Source organism: Schistocerca gregaria, chromosome 4 (genome assembly GCF_023897955.1).
Source record: "Schistocerca gregaria isolate iqSchGreg1 chromosome 4, iqSchGreg1.2, whole genome shotgun sequence".
In the NCBI taxonomy this organism is placed as follows: Eukaryota; Metazoa; Arthropoda; class Insecta; order Orthoptera; family Acrididae; genus Schistocerca; species Schistocerca gregaria.
The window spans coordinates 412,615,366-412,638,428 of NC_064923.1; the positions used below are offsets into that span (position 1 = coordinate 412,615,366).

Genomic DNA, 23,063 nt, shown 5'->3' on the forward strand with positions numbered 1-23,063 from the left:
AGCAGTGCTAAGAGTAAGCTGATGAGACACGAGGCCGTCATGGGGGGACTGAAAAAGGCAGGAAGTCCCTGCCCCTATCTGGCTTTGAACCTGAGACCTCCAGGCCAAAGAGTCCGATGCTCTGACGTTCCGACCACACAGCCACAAATTTTATATTAGGAGATTGTCTTTTAGTGATAACTGCTAACTAAAATATGAGCGTTTGCCCAGATTGTTTGCAGATACAATACGCTGATATGTAAAATATAACAAATGAAGAATAAGTAAGACGAGACGAAAAAGTAATATTAGTGATAAATATGACAGGCTAACTGCCTCAATAGCAAAATCAAAAGATGTCAGACTACAAGTCCAAAGATCTCTGGTTCAGTCCTCCTCTGACGCTGGTATTTTCTCTGCAGTGTATCGCTCCTTTCCCCTCTGAGATTTCGTATACGAAAAGAATGACAGGTTGCGCCGTGGTTCAGGGTCCATCTCAAACTGTGAGTCAGCCTCATTATTGGTTGGGTAAGGCAGCTGGAAAGTCGGAAATAAGGTAAGGGCAGGGCACAGCCGCCATATGACTACGACTAGCGAAGCACTGCGGTGTTCAAAGCAAGCTCCAGGCCGAGGGCATATTAATCCTTTCTTTACTTTTATTACTTAATAACAAAACGTCAACAAGTCTCACTGCTGCACATTAAAACCTCCCATTAACCACTCTACGGAGGAGAAATTGCACTATTCTTTCACAAATCATTCACACTGATCCTCCCTAAAACTAAATTTAGGTGAGCGTTCCATTTCATGTCCTTTCGAAACGTTATCCCTAGACGTTTAATGGCCGCGATAGTGTTTTGCTTCTAATGCTGTAGTCGAAAAATTCGATTTGTTTCTAGACCATTGTCTTTTTTCCGACCAAGGGGGTGAAATGCCACTCACTACGGTATCCAAGGTGTGTGTAAATTTCGGTTAAGTCATTCTGGATATCCATATAGTTAATGATCATCAGTTTTGCCTTCATGCACGTACCTTCGTAGCTGATAGCAGTACACGGCATTCTATCCACGGAGAATTGTGAAATTACACATTTACATAAAACGACACTTTTACATTGTTATGAGTCAAAAGAGTGGTTCGGTGTAACGCTTTCCATAAATCCTGGAAAACCAAACCAACCAACCAACCAAACCAACTCGCGTTGATGCAGTACTAACTGCAATGTAGTGATTGTGTACAATGAGAGCTGAAGTCGCCGTGTTTCGTACTCGATGCCTCCCAAAGCACTTAATTTGTGCACAGAAGCTGTCCTTTTTCACGCTAAATCATTTTGGAGAATGCCACTTTATCCTTGTCTATAATTTTACACACACAATCTTTTTATTCTGAGTATAAACGAAGCGAACGTAGGCTACTTACCAGTCATAAGGGACTGCTGCAGGAGACTTAAACGATAAATGAAAACAGAGAAATGGATACAGGTATACGCTTCTCTCCGTGTGAAAGTTAACGTGCTTCTCATCAGGGCCTGCAGTTTCCAAGAACCCCCCACTCGTACTAAACCTCCAGAAATGTCTCAGTTTAGCAGGTGAGTTTGTAGACGGTGGTACCGTGTAAGGGGCGTACAATATAACTGGCCACCCTTTCCCAGCCGAGTTTTGCAATAAGTAAGCCAGTCCGTCCTTTAACTGACTTACTGAGCAGCCGCGGGAATTATTCTTACGCGCTATGTGGAGATGCTCTTGTAGTTTCATGTCCGCTTGCTGAGTCGGATTCTGAAAGTGCAATACTACTGTTTATGTTTTACGTAACGAAGCGGGAAAAAGTTTTTTTTGTCCAAATAATTTTTACACGGGATACCATTATAGCGCGTTTATTTAAGAAACATCGTAAAATGAACTTGTTCACACTGATTGTACGTAAACTATAAACGGTCGAGAGCATGGTCTACCAAATGACTAAATCGAAAGACATCTTACCGACAACTGCCGATTTTGGCGCACAGTCTGTATTGAGCTTACAATCGGTGAAGTTCGTATAAGAGCGAACATCTTCGGTTATGCCAAATTATTCATTTATTTCAACATTTCCTGGTATTGTAAAATTACCGACACATAGTATTTACGACCTGTAGACTACTCCTAATCTGAGTGGCAGAAGCTAACTTTTGTTAGCAAATTAATATTAATGACAATTGATTTGCACCAGAAAAAAGTTATTTCCCAGCTTATCTCTTTGCTGACGTCAGGAGCAATTTCAGCATCGACTCCTCCTCCCACTGGGTCCGTGGGAACCTACCACTCGCTCCTTACTACGTAGTGCAGCGCTGATACATGCCACTTCAAGTATGTGAAAGAGAAGAACTGGAAATACAGTAAAATGCGCTCTTATTTGCAAATTCGGGGCACCTTACAAGTTTCATTCTTTAGAACATTAGTCACAGTTCAAGATAGTGAGAGCTGCTTACCGCATAACTAATTTCGAAGTGCGTCTGTCAACTGATGATGGTTTAGTACTCTAGTTATCTATCAGGTAACACATACGAGATAACTTCGGCTTTCCGTTGTTTTCTTCTTTGATGTCAATATTAAGAAGCGGCGCAAATTGAGAGACGCTACTTTTCTTGTGGTTAGTAAGAAAGATTAGTGTCTAAATTCGCGTCGATGACGTATCGATCAGAAGGGGCATAAGGCTCGAATTGAGGAAGGAAATCGGTCGTGAGCTTTTCAAAAGAACCATACCGACATTTTGTTTAAATAGCTTAGAAAACCGAGAGAGAGAGAGAGAGAGAGAGAGAGAGAGAGAGAGAGAGAGAGAGAGAGAGAGTCGCGTGCGCAGGCACGATTGCAACGTCGACGAAATCAGTGTAGTGATTTGTTATGATTCAGAATCCATCTCTGTTCAACTTTTAAGATGAATGATTTGCATTACAGCATTAAGTTCATGTTGCTGCATCAACTACACTATCGAATTTCTAAGCGATCCACCTGCTATAGAGCTATTTCTTTTACCTTTTCCGCCCGGATATCATCCATATTGACAGATGATAAAAATGAATTGTGTTAAAATAAGTTTAGATACTGCTGCTGCTGCTCTACCATCACCACCCTACTACTGCTACTACTACTACTGAGTAACAGAGCTGAGCGAATCCATCAAACCTCTAAGGATACAGAGGAGTAACACAATCCGTTTGCTGACCAAACATGCAAGGAGAGTACCCAATTTCTTTATTCCCATTTTCAGCATAAACCTTCAATCCCTTTCAAAGTACTCTCCACTTGCACTAATACACTTATCTAATCTTTCATTAAGTTTTTCAAAACATTATTTAAATTCATCTTTTGTTATACTTGACAACACCTCCGTGTTTTTTTTTTCCCCCTCTTCACCTCAGCAACAGCAAACGCTTTCTTTCGTGTGTATTCTCATTCTGGAAAACAAAAAAGTCACGTGGGATAAGGTCGGGTGAGTACGGGGAGGGGGGGGGGGGAGGGAGAGGGAGGAGAGTAAAACAGGGGTCATATCATTTTTGGTCAATAATGGTCACACAGCCAGCGGTGACGAACAGGGGCATTGTCATGATGGAAAAACAGTCGCCCGACGGCCACAAATCAGACCGATTCCGCCGCACACTGTCGCGCACTCTTTTCAAAACTTCCAAACGGAAAGCCTCGTTAACTGGCTGACCCTGCGTAACAAACGCTGAATGGATGACTCTTCTCACATCTGAAAAAAAAGAAACAATTAAGCATTGTCTTGATATATGACTTCACCTGACACGCATTCTTGGGGAGAGGCGAACTTTTAAGCCTTCCACTGCCTTGATCGTTGATTTGATTCAGGAACGTAAGCACAGCATCAAGTTTCGTCATATGTGATTTTTTTTCGTAAGCGTTTGGACCATTTCGAGACTCTTCTGTTAGAGCATAGCAAGCTTCGACGCGACCTTGTTTTTGTTCAGCAGTCAGTGCACGAATTTGGCAGCAACCCTGTTCATTCCCAAATCGTCCGTCACAGTTCGCTGCACTGAATTTCAAGTCACTCCCGACATTTCCACAATTTCTTCAATGGTCCGTCGTCGAGCTTCGTCGATTGCAAGAACGTTTTCAACATTTTCAAGCGTTCGGGTCGCGGAAGGACGAGCAGAACGGGGTCTGTCATCTATAGATCTTTCATCATTTTTGAAACGGTAAAACCACTCAAAACACTTGAGTTTTCCCAATAGCACGGACCACCTTGTACACCATTTACAACATTTCAAAAGTTTGTTCCACGTTATCCGAGCAAAAAGCACAATTTCACCGCCGCACGCTGTTCACGAAAATCAGCCTTTGCAAAGATGATAGTCAGAGGAAATAATTTTCACTATAAACTCTGTAGAAACTAGTCCAGATCTTATTCGGCGACGGCCCTCGAGTTACTGACTCTGGAATGCTCGCTCTATGCCCTCCTTGCAGCAAAACGTGGTACTATAAAAGTTCTGCCCACCATAAAATTAGTTCGGTTTCTTTTGTGTGCCGCGTCGATACATCTACTCGCAGATATCAGGTACATTAACTGGTGGTACAATGCTACCTTTTGAAACAAATTCAGGAGCACTACTTCCCCACTCATCGTTTGTAAGTAGGCTGTTTAGGTTTTCTTATTGGTAACGCCACGTAGTACTCTGTATAAAAAAAAACACTGGCTGTGCTGTGTGCAGTCAGTGGCTGGTTGGCATTGTTGTAATACTCGCCATTGTAGTGTTGGGCAGCTGGATGCTAACAGCGCGTAGCGTTGCGCAGTTGGAGGTGAGCCGCCAGCAGTGGTGGACGTGGGTAGAGAGATCGCGGAGTTTTGAAATTTGTAAGAATTGGTGTCACGGACTGATATATATATTATGACTATTAAGGTAAATACATTGTTTGTTCTGTATTAAAATCTTTCATTTGCTAACTATGCCTAACAGTAGTTAGTGCCTTCAGTAGTTTGAATCTTTTATTTAGCTGGCAGTAGTGGCGCTCGCTGTATTGCAGTAGCTTGAGTAACGAAGATTTTTGTGAGGTAAGTGATTTGTGAAACGTATAGGTTAATGTTAGTCAGGGCCATTCTTTCGTAGGGATTTTTGGAAGTCAGATTGCGTTGCGCTAAAAATATTGTGTGTCAGCTTAAGCACAGTCGTGTATAAATTTTTCTAAGGGGACGTTTCACGTTGATCCTTATTGCAATGTATTCTTGTCCCAGTAGCAGTACTTAACGCAAATAAAGACTGGAAACAGGCGTATCATCATTCTTCACTATCACTACACTAGGCGATATTAATGGACAAAGTAAGCTGTGATCTTTCTGTAGAGGGAACTAATTGGATAATGTGACTAGGTCGCGTTCAGTTCAGAAGACTTTCCTCACAGTTTAGTGATACGCAGAAAAGAGCTAAAGAAACGACGGAGTAGGTGACGCAACGGAGCTCTAGGATGTGTAAGATGGCTGTCAGTCGAGTGGACATTACGCAAGATGGGATGCGAAGTCGGAACGAGTTTAGCTCCTCCAAGAAAGAAGCAAAGAACCAATAGTAAGTATTCCGTTAACGATTTTCAGCAGATTCGTCGATACTATGAAGAATGCAGGAGATAATGATTCTGCAAAAATTTAAGCTGTATTTACGCAGCATGACAGGGCTTCGAGGTTAATAAGGAAACTTGTAAAAAATATTATATCGAGCGAATATGTATGAACGACAAAACAAAGTTGCAAAGAAGGCATACTTGTTTGAGTTTCTATGAAAAAAACACCTAAATTCAAATGATTATTGTTTATGTAGACGATAAGCGGATTCATAAACCATTTGCGAATAAATGCTACGGTGTGCGTATACTGTTGGCAAATACAAGTGCGAATCATCGTTTAATTTACTGTTATTTTATCCATGTTGGATTTTATGATTTCTGCGACTATTAATGATAGTTGCTGAATGATCCAACTAGCCAAAAACACTTTAACTGTTTTATTTTGGTGCCATAATCGATTCCGGGCTACTATTCTAATCTTCAGAGGCTAATATTTTTCGTGACACAAATGTTTTGATCAGAAGCATCTCGTACTCTACGTTGCACTACAATATTTGGGATATAATGCCACGTAATAAGTTGTTTCAATAACAAAAATACGCTAAAGTGCTTTCATTTTTTATCTATGATGCAAAATAGTGGTGTTCACTTACATACATTCCAGCAGATGGCGATTTGCTTTGTTGTGATCTATGTGGTTTTTCTAGCGCAATGTGCATGTTCTTGAACTACACACACACACACACACACACACACACACACACACACACACACACACACACTCTCTCTCTCTCTCTCTCTCTCTCTCTCTCTCTCTCTCTCTCTCTCTCACTGTAAATAAATTACTGTGGCACACTTCATAATATTCCTAAATTGTGGGTTGAGTATCACACATTTGTATAAATACAAAACTTCCATAATGAACAAAAGTGTTGCTCTCATCCCACCTTCCGACTTTTTAATTTTGAATTTCCTTGCAGTTAAGTGAACTGCAATGATAATCAAATATCTATGTACATAAATATGTGTCTACTTATAATATGCATTCTGCTTGCTTTGAAGTGTTTCTTATATAATTTACACTGACAGTAAAGAAGAAAAAGAACCTCCTCCTAAAACAATTTATCCTACTGGCTTTATAATAAGATTACTCTTGGAGTGCAAACATTTCTCTGTCATTAACATGTTGTATTTTGCACATCCTGTGCATCATCTTTGCTCTGTTTACAGCCTTGATGAATATTTAATGAATTATATCTCTCAATCTTTGCTTAATGATAATCTTTTCATTGTAAACAAAAATATTAAGTATATAGCTCATTTATGGTGCTTAACATTCATTTTAAGAATATTATGACGTATGCCTCGGTAATTTATTTACAATGTGGATGCCGTGTGGAATTCAAGTACATACACATCGAGCTAGAGTACCACATGGACTACAACAAAACAAATCGCCACCTACTGGAAGGTATGTAAGTGAACACATCTATTTCGCATCATATATAAAAAATGCAAGCACTTTAGCATATTTTTATTATTGAAACAACAACTCCGACTTAGTAGCAACATGGGCCAGCGGAAAGCCAGTCTAAAACTAAACGCGAATCAAGCATGAAAACAGGAAGAAGTATACTGAGCTGTGAAACAAGAGGCGAAATCCAAACAGTGAACGGTGAAAATCCAAGATGTGCTACATGGAGAGGATTTGAGCAGCCATGGCGTCGTGGTTATGTGGTCATGGTGTTTAACTGTGAAGAGGGAATGGCGCCCCATTTTTTTTTCTTTCACAAAATTATGAACTGTCCTCCGGTCACTGGCCTGACTGTTCGCTGTATTAAAATTTGTGCCTGTGTCGTGGTGTAGTGTCCGTTTGGAGCAGAGAGGTTTAAGGTACCTCCAGGCGTACGTACCTCATATTTGTTCTACCGCCGGCCGCGGTGGCCGTGCGGTTCTGGCGCTGCAGTCCGGAATCGCGGGGCTGCTACGGTCGCAGGTTCGAATCCTGCCTCGGGCATGGGTGTGTGTGATGTCCTTAGGTTAGTTAGGTTTAAGTAGTTCTAAGTTCTAGGGGACTTATGACCTAAGATGTAGAGCCCCATAGTGCTCAGAGCCATTTGTTCTACCGAAGTACCACATGTTACGACTCTCGCGTTCCGTATTGGAAGTTAAAACACTAATTACTTTGTTGTAACACAGCCCACACCCATTTACTTGTTGTTTTCATTTCTGTGAATTTTATGCGGCATCTCGCCAGCTCTCACTATTCATCACATCTACGTGCGGCGGTAATCTATTCTTACCACATGGCTGGTATTCCATATCCAACGTATAAAATGACAATTACCGAGATCACAGAAAGAAAACAGACACGTCAATGACTGGATTGAAAGTTCATAATTTTCTGGAAAAAAGTAAATGGGGCAATGGAAATTTGAACACTGATCACCCTTTGGATTCCAACACCGTGGCCACACATCTACAACGCCGTGATTCTTGCCATTCGCTTTATGTTGCACATCTTGAGCTGTTCACTGTTCCTATTTTGCTGTTTATTTCACGCTTCAGTGCACCTCCTTCCAGTTTTCATGCTTTATCTGTGTTCGGTTTTTGAAGGGCTACCCACTTTTCCCTTTTAAGTATCAGTAGACGGCTGGTCTCAGTATAGCAGTGGCACTCTACATCTCTCAAACATTCGAATCGGTTTTAGGCTTTCTTAACCCTCTTAAGGGAAAATAATGGTTCTAGCTCGAATTTAAATGAACCCGCAGAATATATCGTACTTAGACGTCAATGAGAGTGGTGGTGGTGACTGGTTTGTGGGGCCCTCAACTGAGCGGTCATCAGCGCCCATACAAAGTTCCAAATTTCCACAGTCTAATTTTTTGTTCACATTACGATCTAGGCACTGCCACGAATGTTGAAGATGGTGATGAAATTCTACGGCCAACACAAACACCCAGTCCCCGGGCAGAGAAAATCCCCAACTCGGCCGGGAATCGAACCAGGGACCACGTGATCCAGCGGTAGCAACGCAAGTCACTAGAGCTGCGGACGTCAATGAGAGTTTTACGGTGTAGTCAATAGTATTTCCGTCGCAAGAGATAGCTAAGTTTTACAGCAGTTGAAGACCAGCTATGTAGTACTTTTGTGTCTGTTAACGAACTAGGTTTTTCTAGGCCTGAATTTAAAATATTAACTGTTTCCGTGGCAAATGTGTGAACTGGTCGATAGGTCATCAGTTAAGATTTTCCAAGTTATGCTTTACAGACAGTCTTCTTCACAAACGTGCCAGAAATGCGTACACAGTAACTGCAACTGCAGTATCTGACCACTTTAAGAGGAAACTCTAAAGTTGTCAGAAGATCCAAAATAAACATCCACTGAGGGTGAAACTACATGGCAGATTAAAACTGTGTACTGGGCCGAGACAAAGTTGGGACGTTTGTCTGTAGCGGACAAGTGCTCTACCGGGCTACCTAAGCATGATTCACGACCCGTCCTCACAACTTTACTTCTGCTAGTACCTCATCTCTTAACTTCCAAACTAGAGGCCCGCGAAAGAAATGTTCCGAGTTTTAGTCTCGGTCCCGCACGCCGTTTTAATCTGCCGGGAAGTTTTGTATCAGCGCACACTCCGTTGCAGAGTGAAATTCCATCCACTGAAGATGCTTTTTATGTAAAAATCTAAACGCATCTGGAGTAATAAATCTAATTGTAGCAAACGATATTCGTTTTGTTTTCTATAAAGACATACCACTATAGCTGGACTCACGAACGATGGCGGTGGAGTTTAGGCTTGTTCTGCGCACCTACGTCATGCATTCTCCGACAGCCAATGAGCGTTCAGTAGTGATCTGAGCGCTCTGCTCTGAATGCCGTGGCTAACTAGAGCATTAAACGTTATTGCGGCGAGTTGTTTAATGAATTTTTATTACATTTGTTACGAGTTGTCATCGCTGATGGTGGTCAAACGTGATACATTCCGCATTAGCAAGGGAAAATCATAATTTGCAGGATATACGCTTTCTTCAAGTTGAAAGCACACGTATCCGCGTACCGCAACTGTTGCATGGAATCGTCAGCAGTGCAATCGTCGCCCGTGACTCGACATGCGCAAAACGCTATCGTTCGTGAATCAGCCTTTAGTACTTCTTTATTTTCGTTTTTTTTCCTCTGTATTTTGAACTGATGAAACATTTTTGCTTGTTTCTACGCATTTGGGCATAGGCTTCTCTACTATCCTAGGTGACCGGCTCTGACTTCTCTGCGTTGGGAAAGTGTGGAACAGCGTACACTCGATGTGTCAAATGAGAAGCTGATCGAGTAATTACCTACGCATTTCACGGGTAAGCCGTTGAAATGCTGCCAAAATGAAATGCTTATATCGAGCTAGGAACCGCACAACGACTAACGCTGCCACGCATTTTGAATTTGCTTATAAGTGCATCTGCTGTATCTTGAATTTGCTTGTAAATGTATCCTCTGCCTCACACCATACGCTGCCATCATGTTATTTGTACAGTTATTTGCAATTTTTATTGCTACAGCTAGTCCATCATCCACCATGGGTAAAAGCCAACACTATTACTGCAAATCTTTTTGATACTGTCATACGATTCACGAGATGTCCCTTGTTTCTATGCCAACTTTCTGAATAGTGCTCCACGTTACTGTTTTTACGATGTATGAATCGATATGATTGAGTGACAAAGCCCCGTCTTAATATGAAAGCAAACCACATTATGCATAATTCTGTGCCAAAATATTTTATCTCTAGAACACTAGAGGGGGGAAACCTTTACATTGTTTCTAAACCATCATAAATATTATTAGTCCATATTTTATTCAAAAAAGGTCAATTTATAGTTTATGCAGTAGTTAATTATAAGTTCTCTAGTGGTATGTCTCATAGCAAATAAGTACACAATATCCTGTTTTACACACTACACTGACAACACCAAATTGGCGGTAATAACCGGGAATTGGTACCAGCTCCAGCCGTAAATTTTATGAGTGGTTTAGCAGTCTAGGGTTAAAAACGTTTTATATATTACTCGGCTCTATGTACGATTTGTTGTTCCTTCTCTGTATCTTTTCCTTGTTAGGACGTAAGCGGGAAACAGCCAACACGCTGTAGCGAGTGTGATACTTCATTGTTCGCAGCTTTGTTAACATGGGAAGTGTTTGAGAAACTTTGCTGTGGAAGGACGAGACTCAGTTCGTCTTCTGGATAACTTTATTTCATAGATGCTGGCGCAGCACCCAGATTTAGTACCTAACAACTACTCTTAACGTGTAACTATATTCGTTACACACCACTCAATGTTCTCCTGATGGACTCTTACAGAACGCAAAGAATGAATGAACGAGTCATAAATGACAGCTGTAATAGCTACGAAAAAATCACGAATACACACACACACAAATTCCGCTCCTATATCTCAGTCTGTAACCCTAGTAAGGCTTGGGTTGTCACTTGCAATTACACACAGACACACAGCCGTATCTACAACCACGTTATTGTCGGGTAAAATATTCATATGATATACAAGAATTCACACATTCTCAGGGCACCGCGTAACCAAAGTACCGTTCCTGCTGCCTCGAGGAGTTACTTAGTTTCTTATACCAAACTTAAATTTTCAACAGGAATATTTCCCGAGTTAATACTTCCACTGTGAATTATTGGCGAACGCAACAAATGGTTCAGTTAATAAGAAAGGTTTAAGTAACCGGGAACTTGTCACTTTTATATGAGACAGTGTATGTGCCTGCTAATGCTACTGGGTGACAGTACGCACGTCGATTGCCTGTCAGATTTTCCAAAGCATCGAATGCTGTTGTACTGTGTTTACAAATGCTTAACGACGTGTCTATAGCGAAGTATACTTCATTTTGAGCGTTGTCATGCATCGACGTGTGTACCAAATTTTTCCATTTTCTCGCGAAGTGAGGCTAGTATCGATGTGTCCTGTTTAACGGGACTGGATATCGCAAAGTTTTTTGTCAGTACACTACAAGTCGGAATAGATGCCTTTTTTTGTTAAAAAATTACACGGATTTTAAACAGCAATACGCAATAGTTTATTTCCATTCGCTACGAAAAAAGTTTTTCCAGTCTCCCTGAATTTATCAACACGTGCTCGTGGACGCCAAATAGTAATTAGTTTATAAACAAAACAATAGATTTATTTTAATTCTCAACGTTTTATGAATGGTGTCTTAAAGATAAAATTCTTTACTGAAGCCGTAGTAATACGTACAAAGTAACTCAAATATCGGTGTATAAAACGAGTGTTCGAAGTCGAAAACATGTAAACAGTTTTTACTTTTAATTACTGCGAAAATTGCACTATAGGAGAGGACCATTCCGTTCTTTGATGAATCATCCCATTTCTTTATAAAACAAATCAATGGCTATGGACAGAACGTGAGTAAAAATAAAGTGGTTCTAGTGCAACATTGGCCCTGTAGATTTCTTAAACATTCCTCATACTGTCTGGAAAACAGACGTGATAAAAAATAGTAATAACGAAAAATAATTTGAAGGGTGTGGTAAAAAGTTTGTGCGAATGTTTCATGTAAGGGGCACCTGTCTGCCTTTACACGACAGGCATTCCTATGGCAGCGCCTGAAGCCTTGTTTAACTGTGAATGCCAGCATTGGTGACATCACACACAGACGAAGCACTTCATGCTGGTCAAGGAACAGCCATGTTCACACTGGGTGCAGCCGCGAAATACAGTTCACAGCGCCAACTCTGCAAATTGTCGCTTTGGGAGCACTTTAATTCAGATTTTGATCTGACCGAGGGGTCTGCAGCAAGCGACCAACTCCCCTCTGAATTGTTTACCATATAATGCTGCACCGTATTAGTCAGAATTTCTTCTTACCGAAAACTTTCTGCCTTCCCTGCTTTCTCTCCTGCAGCCTTCGACACTACACATCCATTCTCACTCTTGGTATTCAAGCCATGTCGGTGACAGAGGTCCTTCGCCTCTGCGAGACGCGATCTGTGCCCTGATGTATCACAACACACGGGGAATAACACGTGGTACGTAGCGCCGCGTCTTGTTGACCATGCGCCATGGCCGCCAACGCGCATCAGCTGTTTATACAGATCAATAAGCCAGGCGACACCCGCAGTTGTGGGCTGATGCGCGCGCTCTCTACAGCCTGGAAAAGAAAAACTGAGCAGCTGCACATACGAGGTACTCCGCAGTTTCACCGCATACATCCGTGTATACGAAACGTCGTTGATATAGTATGAAGTATGCAGCCATGGCCATAAGTGAAGTCATAGCGTCATCCACACTCGCTCTTCCACTCCCCTCTCTCTGCCTCTTCACTTACCGTCCACGCAAACAAAGTTGATTCTCGGTACAGTGGCTAAGGGAATCGGCCCTAAATGCATTTCGCATTTGCGGTCGCTTTCAATATCCACCCCGTCGAGTGTCAACTTAGTTTGTGCAGACAAGTCACGCCCACTACGTTACACTATTTCCCGGCCTCACTCCTCCCACTTCAGTCAAAAAGAGAAACTTCGTAAAACAGACTACTTTGTTTTAAATAGGTCGATGAACCGAAATACGATCTTAACAATCTTTTCCTGATCTATCTGTTCATGAAACAGCTATTCGCCCCTTCACAATTGTACATAACAAATGCTGCACTCTGCCAACACTCTACCAAAGGTACGTTTTAATTAAATACAAAGCCAAACTGTTTCGTATGAGAATCAGTACTGGAACAGTAAGACACTCTTTTTACGTTTAGAATAACAAAATATCGAAAATTAATTAATTACAATCATGAATAACGTCACAAAATGTGGAATAATATGTAATAGTGTACTGGGAGCCAAAACAAAAACAAACATAATTTCAGAGTAGAACATAAGTTTGAATATGCTTGCAAAAACTTAAACTGCTGATGAAGTGTATGTGTTCAGCAGTGTAAAATTCTTGTCTTATTTTTAAAAAAATACTGCAATGCACTCTTTCACGGTCGGTTTTTGCGTCCTTGGTAAGTTTTGTTTGATGAGCGTGAGGCCGGGGTCCAAGGTTCATCTCTGTGCCTAACGTTTCGCCCCCTAGTGCTGAAAACATCACCAGAGGAAATACAGACCTAAGTCTTTATAGTGTTTCAAACTTAAATAAGCTTAAAAAGCCGGAATATTTATACGAATCCGTGCAGTGGGCTGATACTGACGTCATCAGATCGCTGCCGAATATCGCAGAATCGTACCGACCTATGTTATGGGGCTTATATTCTTTCTTATGGCGAGGAAGAGTTGGCAATGTTTCCTTTACGTAGCACTATGACGCACAAGTTCTTCTCTTGTGTAAGAGTCATTTTTTGTACTTTTAAAAGATTATTTTCTGTTAAAGTCGTTTTTGTGCTTTTGAAGCATTGAAATTAGACAATTTATGGACCTTAGTGGTGGGCTTAGTGCTGGGCCTTGGAAGAGCCAGTCCTGACAAAACTCTACCGTCTGGTGAGCAAGGTGTATGAAACAGGTGAAATACCCTCAGACTTCAAGAAGAACATAATAATTCCAATCCCAAAGAAAGCAGGTGTTGACAGATGTGAAAATTACCGAACAATCAGTCTAATAAGCCACAGCTGCAAAATACTAACACGAATTCTTTACAGATGAATGGAAAAACTAGTAGAAGCCGACCTCGGGGAAGATCAGTTTGGATTCTGTAGAAATACTGGAACACGTGAGGCAATACTGACCTTACGACTTATCTTAGAAGAAAGATTAAGGAAAGGCAAACCTACGTTTCTAGCATTTGTAGACTTACAGAAAGCTTTTGACAATGTTGCCTGGAATACTCTCTTTCAAATTTTAAAGGTGGCAGGGGTAAAATACAGGGAGCGAAAGGCTATTTACAATTTGTACAGAAACCAGATGGCAGTTATAAGAGTCGAGGGGCATGAAAGGGAAGCAGTGGTTGGGAAGGGAGTGAGACAGGGTTGTAGCCTCTCCCCGATGTTATTCAATCTGTATATTGAGCAAGCAGTAATGGAAACAAAAGAAAAATTCGGAGTAGGTATTAAAATCCATGGAGAAGAAATAAAAACTTTGAGATTCGCCGATGACATTGTAATTCTGTCAGAGACAGCAAAGGACTTGGAAGAGCAGTTGAATGGAATGGACAGTGTCTTGAAAGGAGGATATAAGATGAACATCAACAAAAGCAAAACGAGGACAATGGAATCTAGTCAAATTAAGTCGGGTGATGCTCAGGGAATTAGATTAGGGAATGAGACACTTAAAGTAGTAAAGGAGTTTTGCTATTTGGGGAGCAAAATAAGTGATGATGGTCGAAGTAGAGAGGATATAAAATGTAGACTGGCAATGGCAAGGAAAGCGTTTCTGAAGAAGAAAAATTTGTTAACATCGAGTATAGATTTAAATGTCAGTAAGTCGTTTCTAAAAGTATTTGTATGGAGTGTAGCCATGTATGGAAGTGAAACATGGACAATAAATAGTTTGGACAAGAAGAGAATAGAAGCTTTCGAAATGTGGTACTACAGAAGAATGCTGAAGATTAGATGGGTAGATCACATAACTAACGAGGAGGTATTGAATAGGATTGGGGAGAAGGGAAGATTGTGGCACAACTTGACTAGAAGAAGGGACCGGCTGGTAGGACATGTTCTGAGGCATCAAGGGATCACCAATTTAGTACTGGAGGGCAGCGTGGAAGGTAAAAATCGTAGAGGGAGACCAAGAGATGAATACACTAAGCAGATTCAGAAGGATGTAGGTTGCAGTAGATACTGGGAGATGAAGAGGCTTGCACAGGATAGAGTAGCATGGAGAGCTGCATCAAACCAGTCTCAGGACTGAAGACCACAACAACAACAACAGTGCTGAATAAAGCAGACGGCGCCAACTAGCCCTCACTACAAGCTCCGAAATAGTTCGACTTGCTGAGCTTATCTAAGTATGAATTCTTTATAGCGTCTGATGGCGTTTTCAGCATTACGGGACGAAACAGACACAAAAAAATGCCTGAGACCACGGCCCAACGCTCATAAAACAAAAATTACTTAAATGAGTTTTTTCTCGTTCTTATATGTGGAAATTAGGCCTAGTCTCTTATATTAGAAAATCATTATTTTGTACTTTTTCATATTACAAAAATGGATGTACCAGCATACAATATGTATGGATGTACGTATGTTGTCTGTTGCACATCTCCTCTTAAACCACTGGACCGATGCCAGGCAAACTTAGCACACCTATCACTTACGGTCTGGAGAAAATCGCTGAGAGAGTGAGGACTATCTACCTACCAGAGGGATGGGGATGAAAAACAGTGTAGGTCACGACCCTCGAATATCCACACTGCATTCATCCATATTTGAGAATGAGAGCACTTAAAGACTTGCAACGAACTTGACACATAATTTCAAACTTTTTCAAAACTTTTTCTCCCTGACATGTCCTCGAAATAATGGAAGGAAAAAAAGTTTGTCGCTTACTAATATTTCGCTGTTCCTGCGGGTAAACTGCCGCATAAAGCATGACGTTTTAATTCATACTTGTTTACTACTAACTTTATTCGCGACCCATTTTGCGGACAGTATTCACGTATATCACTGAATGTACCAGCTAAATTACATCACAGTACTACGAATTGTTTAGAAGATGTGACTTCATAAACGCTGAGATGTGTAAAAAATTGTCGCATCATGTATTTCGTTTAAATTGATTATTTGTTTGTTGCTAACTCTATTCGCAATACATTTCGCAGACAGTATCTATATATGCCACTGAATGTACCTACAAAAATATATATCATTGAACAATACATGATTAGACGTCTATTGAGCTGCATGAAAGTTAAACTGCAGGGATTCGTTAGAGGCTCCGGTGAAATGTGTGTAGAAGTATGTGTGAAATGTATTAAATATAAAAACTAAGCTCCTTCCGAACAGGCTATCAAGGCCCAACGCTACAGACCGGCGACCGTGTCATCCTCAGCCCACAGGCGTCACTGGATGCGGATACGGAGGTACATGTGGTCAGCACACCGCTCTCCCCGCCGTATTTTTGCTTGCTCGCGTGACCGGAGTCGCTACTTCTCAGTCAAGCAGCTCCTCAGTTTGTCTCACAAGGGCTGCGTGCACCCCGCTCGCCAACAGCGCTCGGCAGACCTGATGGTCACTCACCCAAGTGCTAGCCCAGCCCGACGGCGCTTGACTTCGGTGGTCTGACGGGAACCGGTGTTACCACTGCGGAAAGGCCGTTGGCTGTGTTAAATATGCGTGAAATAAATTTGACATGTGTGTACGTTAGCAGAGCCACGGTTAGAAAGCACTTCCTGAAGCCCTGAAATGATTACAACCACATTTGGTACACGTACTAGTTACGATCCGGAAATAAGTACTCTGGGAGTAAGAACTACCAGCCTCCTAATTGGGATGGGGGAAAAAGGGGGTGATAGCGTGGAGACAGAAGAGGGAAGAAGAAACGATGGACAGACGGAATTCTTTGAACTTCGGTTACACTATAAATAAGTCAAGTCCAAACGCCGCAATTTCAACTAAATGCTTAGGAATTACAATTAAAAACAACTTAAATTGGAAGGTTCAAATGGTTCAAATGGCTCGGAGCACTATGGGACTCAACTGCTGTGGTCACTAGTCCCCTAGAACTTAGAACTACTTAAATCTAACTGACCTAAGGACATCACACACATCCATGCCCGAGGCAGGATTCGAACCTGCGACCGTAGCAGTCGCACGGTTCCAGACTGCGCGCCTAGAACCGCGAGACCACCGCGGCTGGCAAATTGGAAGGAACACATAGAAAATGTTGTGGGCAAGGCTAACCAAAGACTGTCTTTTATTGGCAGGACACATAGAAAATGTAACAGATCTACTAAGGAGACTGCCTATACTACACTTGTCCCTCCTCTTTTATAATACTGGTGCGCTGTGTGGGATCCTTACCAGAGAGGACTGACGGAGTATATTGAAAAAGTTCAAAGAAGGGCAGCACGTTTTGTATTATCGCGAAATATGGGAGAGAGTGTCACTGAAACTATACAGGATTTGGGCTCGACATCACTAAAGGAAAGGCGTTTTTCCTTGCCACGGAATCTTCTCACGAAATTCCAATCACCAACTTTCTGCTCCAAATGCGAAAATATTTTGTTGACACCGACCTACATAGGGAGAAACGATTACCACGGTAGCTGGGCATCAACTCTGCTAAGTCTTGTACATCAATCTTTTTTTTTACATTTCTACTGTAAGTAATCGATATCGGTATAATCGATATTAGATGTGCTGACAGCGGAAGAGAAATTGTCATGAAAAAAGTCGACACTTGACGCCCCGCTTAGGTACAGGATTTATCGACTGACACTGAAAGGTGTTTCAGAAATTCTATGTTTTGATCTCATGATGGTAGGAGCCGAAACGACTTAATAAATGAAACACCAAACACCAGCTGGCCGGAGTGATGCCTGCAAGGCAGTACGAGGAGCGATCTGTGATGTGATCAGCATGTCGCCAATGCCTCCAGCCGTTATTGCCAGTAGAGGAATACTGATGATGCCGCTGCTTCTTTATTCAAGCAGTTTCTCATTTGGCCTCACCAGGGCTGAGTGGATCCGTTCAAGACCTCCATACCGGAGAAAAAATCTGACGATGTACTGGGAATCGCAACCGGATTCTTCTGCACTTGCAGTGACTCTAACCATTTTCTTTTTCTTTCTTTTCCAAAGTTTTATTTTACATTTAACACTTTCACATAATAAAATCACATAACAGAAAACAAACTCAAGTTACAAATAACTGTATACTCTACAAGACATTCACGTTTCAGTCTTCAGTACGGGTATCTGTAACAAATTGTACACTGAGTAATTACCTTTGAGAGCTATTGTAGAACTCACATTACAGTTCACTTGAGGAAGAGTATGTATGTATCATAATAATTGTTAATTTGTAGTTGTTCCAGGGGTCGGGCAGTCATGTACAGCCAGAAATCATCTTCACTCCCGTCCCTTTTTCATAATATGATATGACCCATTTACCAGTTGACAGCATTTTTCTTCATTTTCGGTTAAGGTACTTGGAGGTAGAAGGCTCATCCGTGTTATGGTGTTGGACAATGTCCTTTGGATACTTGTTAATTTTTTGCTCGTGGACAACCATATTTTGTCTGCATTGCCATAAACAAACTGATATTCTACGGTGTCAGTAAGATTGCAGCTGGCACACAGTGGAAAATTTGGAATGAATGCAGAGTAGTCTTGAGTTTGTTGGGTATTTTCTGTTAACAGCGTAGTACCACTTTGCCCTAACATTAGTAGGTGCCGGACTCTGTGGCCGATCGGTTCTAGGCGCTTCAAATCCGGAACCGTGCTGCTGCTACGGTCGCAAGTTCGAATCCAGCCTCGGGCATGGATGTAGTTCTAAGTCTAGGGGACTGGTGACCTCAGATGTTAAGTCCCATAGTGCTTAGAGCCATTTGAACCATTAGTAGGTAATATCGGGTCGTGAATATTCTTTCAGATTTTACGCAAGTTAAAATATTTTTTTCTATGGCATTCCCACTTTAACTTTGCATCAAATTCTTGTACACCTCTTTCACTTTGGTTATATTTTTTTAGGATTTCTCATTTTAATACGACTATAGTCTTTAAGGAAATGTTTCAGATGGTATAATTAATTCGGTATGCGGTGGACGTCTGCTCGGGGTGTCGATGGTGAGGGGCGCTCTTTGATTTAACATTGATGCCGTCTTTTTACTAAGTGATTTCTTCTACTGTTTGTACGATTTACAGATGTACAGCACTTGCGCTTTGATTTAACATTGATGCCGTCTTTTTACTAAGTGATTTCTTCTACTGTTTGTACGTTTTACAGATGTACAGCACTTGCGCTTTGATTTAACATTGATGCCGTCTTTTTACTAAGTGATTTCTTCTACTGTTTGTACGTTTTACAGATGTACAGCACTTGCACTTTGATTTAACATTGATGCCGTCTTTTTACTAAGTGATTTCTTCTACTGTTTGTACGTTTTACAGATGTACAGCACTTGCGCTTTGATTTAACATTGATGCCGTCTTTTTACTAAGTGATTTCTTCTACTGTTTGTACGTTTTACAGATGTACAGCACTTGTGCTTTGATTTAACATTGATGCCGTCTTTTTACTAAGTGATTTCTTCTACTGTTTGTACGTTTTACAGATGTACAGCACTTGCACTTTGATTTAACATTGATGCCGTCTTTTTACTAAGTGATTTCTTCTACCGTTTGTACGATTTACAGATGTACAGCACTTGCACTTTGATTTAACATTGATGCCGTCTTTTTACTAAGTGATTTCTTCTACCGTTTGTACGATTTACAGATGTACAGCACTTGCGCTTTGATTTAACATTGAGGCCGTCTTTTTACTAAGTGATTTCTTCTACTGTTTGTACGTTTTACAGATGTACAGCACTTGCGCTTTGATTTAACATTGATGCCGTCTTTTTACTAAGTGATTTCTTCTACTGTTTGTACGTTTTACAGATGTACAGCACTTGCGCTTTGATTTAACATTGATGCCGTCTTTTTACTAAGTGATTTCTTCTACTGTTTGTACGTTTTACAGATGTACAGCACTTGCGCTTTGATTTAACATTGATGCCGTCTTTTTACTAAGTGATTTCTTCTACTGTTTGTACGTTTTACAGATGTACAGCACTTGCACTTTGATTTAACATTGATGCCGTCTTTTTACTAAGTGATTTCTTCTACCGTTTGTACGATTTACAGATGTACAGCACTTGCGCTTTGATTTAACATTGATGCCGTCTTTTTACTAAGTGATTTCTTCTACTGTTTGTACGATTTACAGATGTACAGCACTTGCGCTTTGATTTAACATTGATGCCATCTTTTTACTAAGTGATTTCTTCTACTGTTTGTACGTTTTACAGATGTACAGCACTTGCGCTTTGATTTAACATTGATGCCGTCTTTTTACTAAGTGATTTCTTCTACTGTTTGTACGTTTTACAGATGTACACCACTTGCGCTTTGATTTAACATTGATGCCGTCTTTTTATTAAGTGATTTCTTCTACTGTTTGTACGTTTTACAGATGTACAGCACTTGCGCTTTGATTTAACATTGATGCCGTCTTTTTACTAAGTGATTTCTTCTACTGTTTGTACGATTTACAGATGTACAGCACTTGCGCTTTGATTTAACATTGATGCCGTCTTTTTACTAAGTGATTTCTTCTACTGTTTGTACGTTTTACAGATGTACAGCACTTGCGCTTTGATTTATCATTGATGCCGTCTTTTTACTAAGTGATTTCTTCTACTGTTTGTACGTTTTACAGATGTACAGCACTTGCGCTTTGATTTAACATTGATGCCGTCTTTTTACTAAGTGATTTCTTCTACTGTTTGTACGTTTTACAGATGTACAGCACTTGCGCTTTGATTTAACATTGATGCCGTCTTTTTACTAAGTGATTTCTTCTACTGTTTGTACGTTTTACAGATGTACAGCACTTGCACTTTGATTTAACATTGATGCTGTCTTTTTACTAAGTGATTTCTTCTACTGTTTGTACGTTTTACAGATGTACAGCACTTGCGCTTTGATTTAACATTGATGCCGTCTTTTTACTAAGTGATTTCTTCTACTGTTTGTACGATTTACAGATGTACAGCACTTGCGCTTTGATTTAACATTGATGCCGTCTTTTTACTAAGTGATTTCTTCTACTGTTTGTACGTTTTACAGATGTACAGCACTTGCGCTTTGATTTAACATTGATGCCGTCTTTTTACTAAGTGATTTCTTCTACTGTTTGTACGTTTTACAGATGTACAGCACTTGCGCTTTGATTTAACATTGATGCCGTCTTTTTACTAAGTGATTTCTTCTACTGTTTGTACGTTTTACAGATGTACAGCACTTGCGCTTTGATTTAACATTGATGCCGTCTTTTTACTAAGTGATTTCTTCTACTGTTTGTACGTTTTACAGATGTACAGCACTTGCGCTTTGATTTAACATTGATGCCGTCTTTTTATTAAGTGATTTCTTCTACTGTTTGTACGATTTACAGATGTACAGCACTTGCGCTTTGATTTAACATTGATGCCGTCTTTTTACTAAGTGATTTCTTCTACTGTTTGTACGTTTTACAGATGTACAGCACTTGCGCTTTGATTTAACATTGATGCCGTCTTTTTACTAAGTGATTTCTTCTACTGTTTGTACGTTTTACAGATGTACAGCACTTGCGCTTTGATTTAACATTGATGCCGTCTTTTTATTAAGTGATTTCTTCTACTGTTTGTACGATTTACAGATGTACAGCACTTGTGCTTTGATTTAACATTGATGCCGTCTTTTTACTAAGTGATTTCTTCTACTGTTTGTACGTTTTACAGATGTACAGCACTTGCACTTTGATTTAACATTGATGCCGTCTTTTTACTAAGTGATTTCTTCTACCGTTTGTACGATTTACAGATGTACAGCACTTGCGCTTTGATTTAACATTGATGCCGTCTTTTTACTAAGTGATTTCTTCTACTGTTTGTACGTTTTACAGATGTACAGCACTTGCGCTTTGATTTAACATTGATGCCGTCTTTTTATTAAGTGATTTCTTCTACTGTTTGTACGATTTACAGATGTACAGCACTTGCGCTTTGATTTAACATTGATGCCGTCTTTTTACTAAGTGATTTCTTCTACTGTTTGTACGTTTTACAGATGTACAGCACTTGCGCTTTGATTTAACATTGATGCCGTCTTTTTACTAAGTGATTTCTTCTACTGTTTGTACGTTTTACAGATGTACAGCACTTGCGCTTTGATTTAACATTGATGCCGTCTTTTTACTAAGTGATTTCTTCTACTGTTTGTACGTTTTACAGATGTACAGCACTTGCGCTTTGATTTAACATTGATGCCGTCTTTTTACTAAGTGATTTCTTCTACTGTTTGTACGTTTTACAGATGTACAGCACTTGCACTTTGATTTAACATTGATGCTGTCTTTTTACTAAGTGATTTCTTCTACTGTTTGTACGTTTTACAGATGTACAGCACTTGCACTTTGATTTAACATTGATGCCGTCTTTTTACTAAGTGATTTCTTCTACCGTTTGTACGATTTACAGATGTACAGCACTTGCGCTTTGATTTAACATTGATGCCGTCTTTTTACTAAGTGATTTCTTCTACCGTTTGTACGATTTACAGATGTACAGCACTTGCGCTTTGATTTAACATTGATGCCGTCTTTTTACTAAGTGATTTCTTCTACTGTTTGTACGTTTTACAGATGTACAGCACTTGCGCTTTGATTTAACATTGATGCCGTCTTTTTACTAAGTGATTTCTTCTACTGTTTGTACGTTTTACAGATGTACAGCACTTGCGCTTTGATTTAACATTGATGCCGTCTTTTTATTAAGTGATTTCTTCTACTGTTTGTACGATTTACAGATGTACAGCACTTGCGCTTTGATTT

At 40.4% G+C, this 23,063-nt stretch overlaps 1 protein-coding gene across 2 annotated transcripts in view; it reads right to left on the reverse strand.

Moving 5' to 3' along the window:
• LOC126266619 (L-lactate dehydrogenase) overlaps nt 1-23,063 on the reverse strand; it is a 291,594-nt gene that overhangs the window by 85,058 nt on the left and 183,473 nt on the right. Inside the window, exon 1 of one of the 2 annotated variants that reach the window (XM_049970967.1) lies at nt 12,425-12,468. The exons of the other annotated variant lie outside the window; for it this stretch is intronic. The gene's annotated coding sequence lies outside the window, so the exon portion shown is untranslated. Of the gene's footprint in view, nt 1-12,424; nt 12,469-23,063 lie in introns of those variants that run through there. 2 annotated transcript variants of the gene reach the window in all.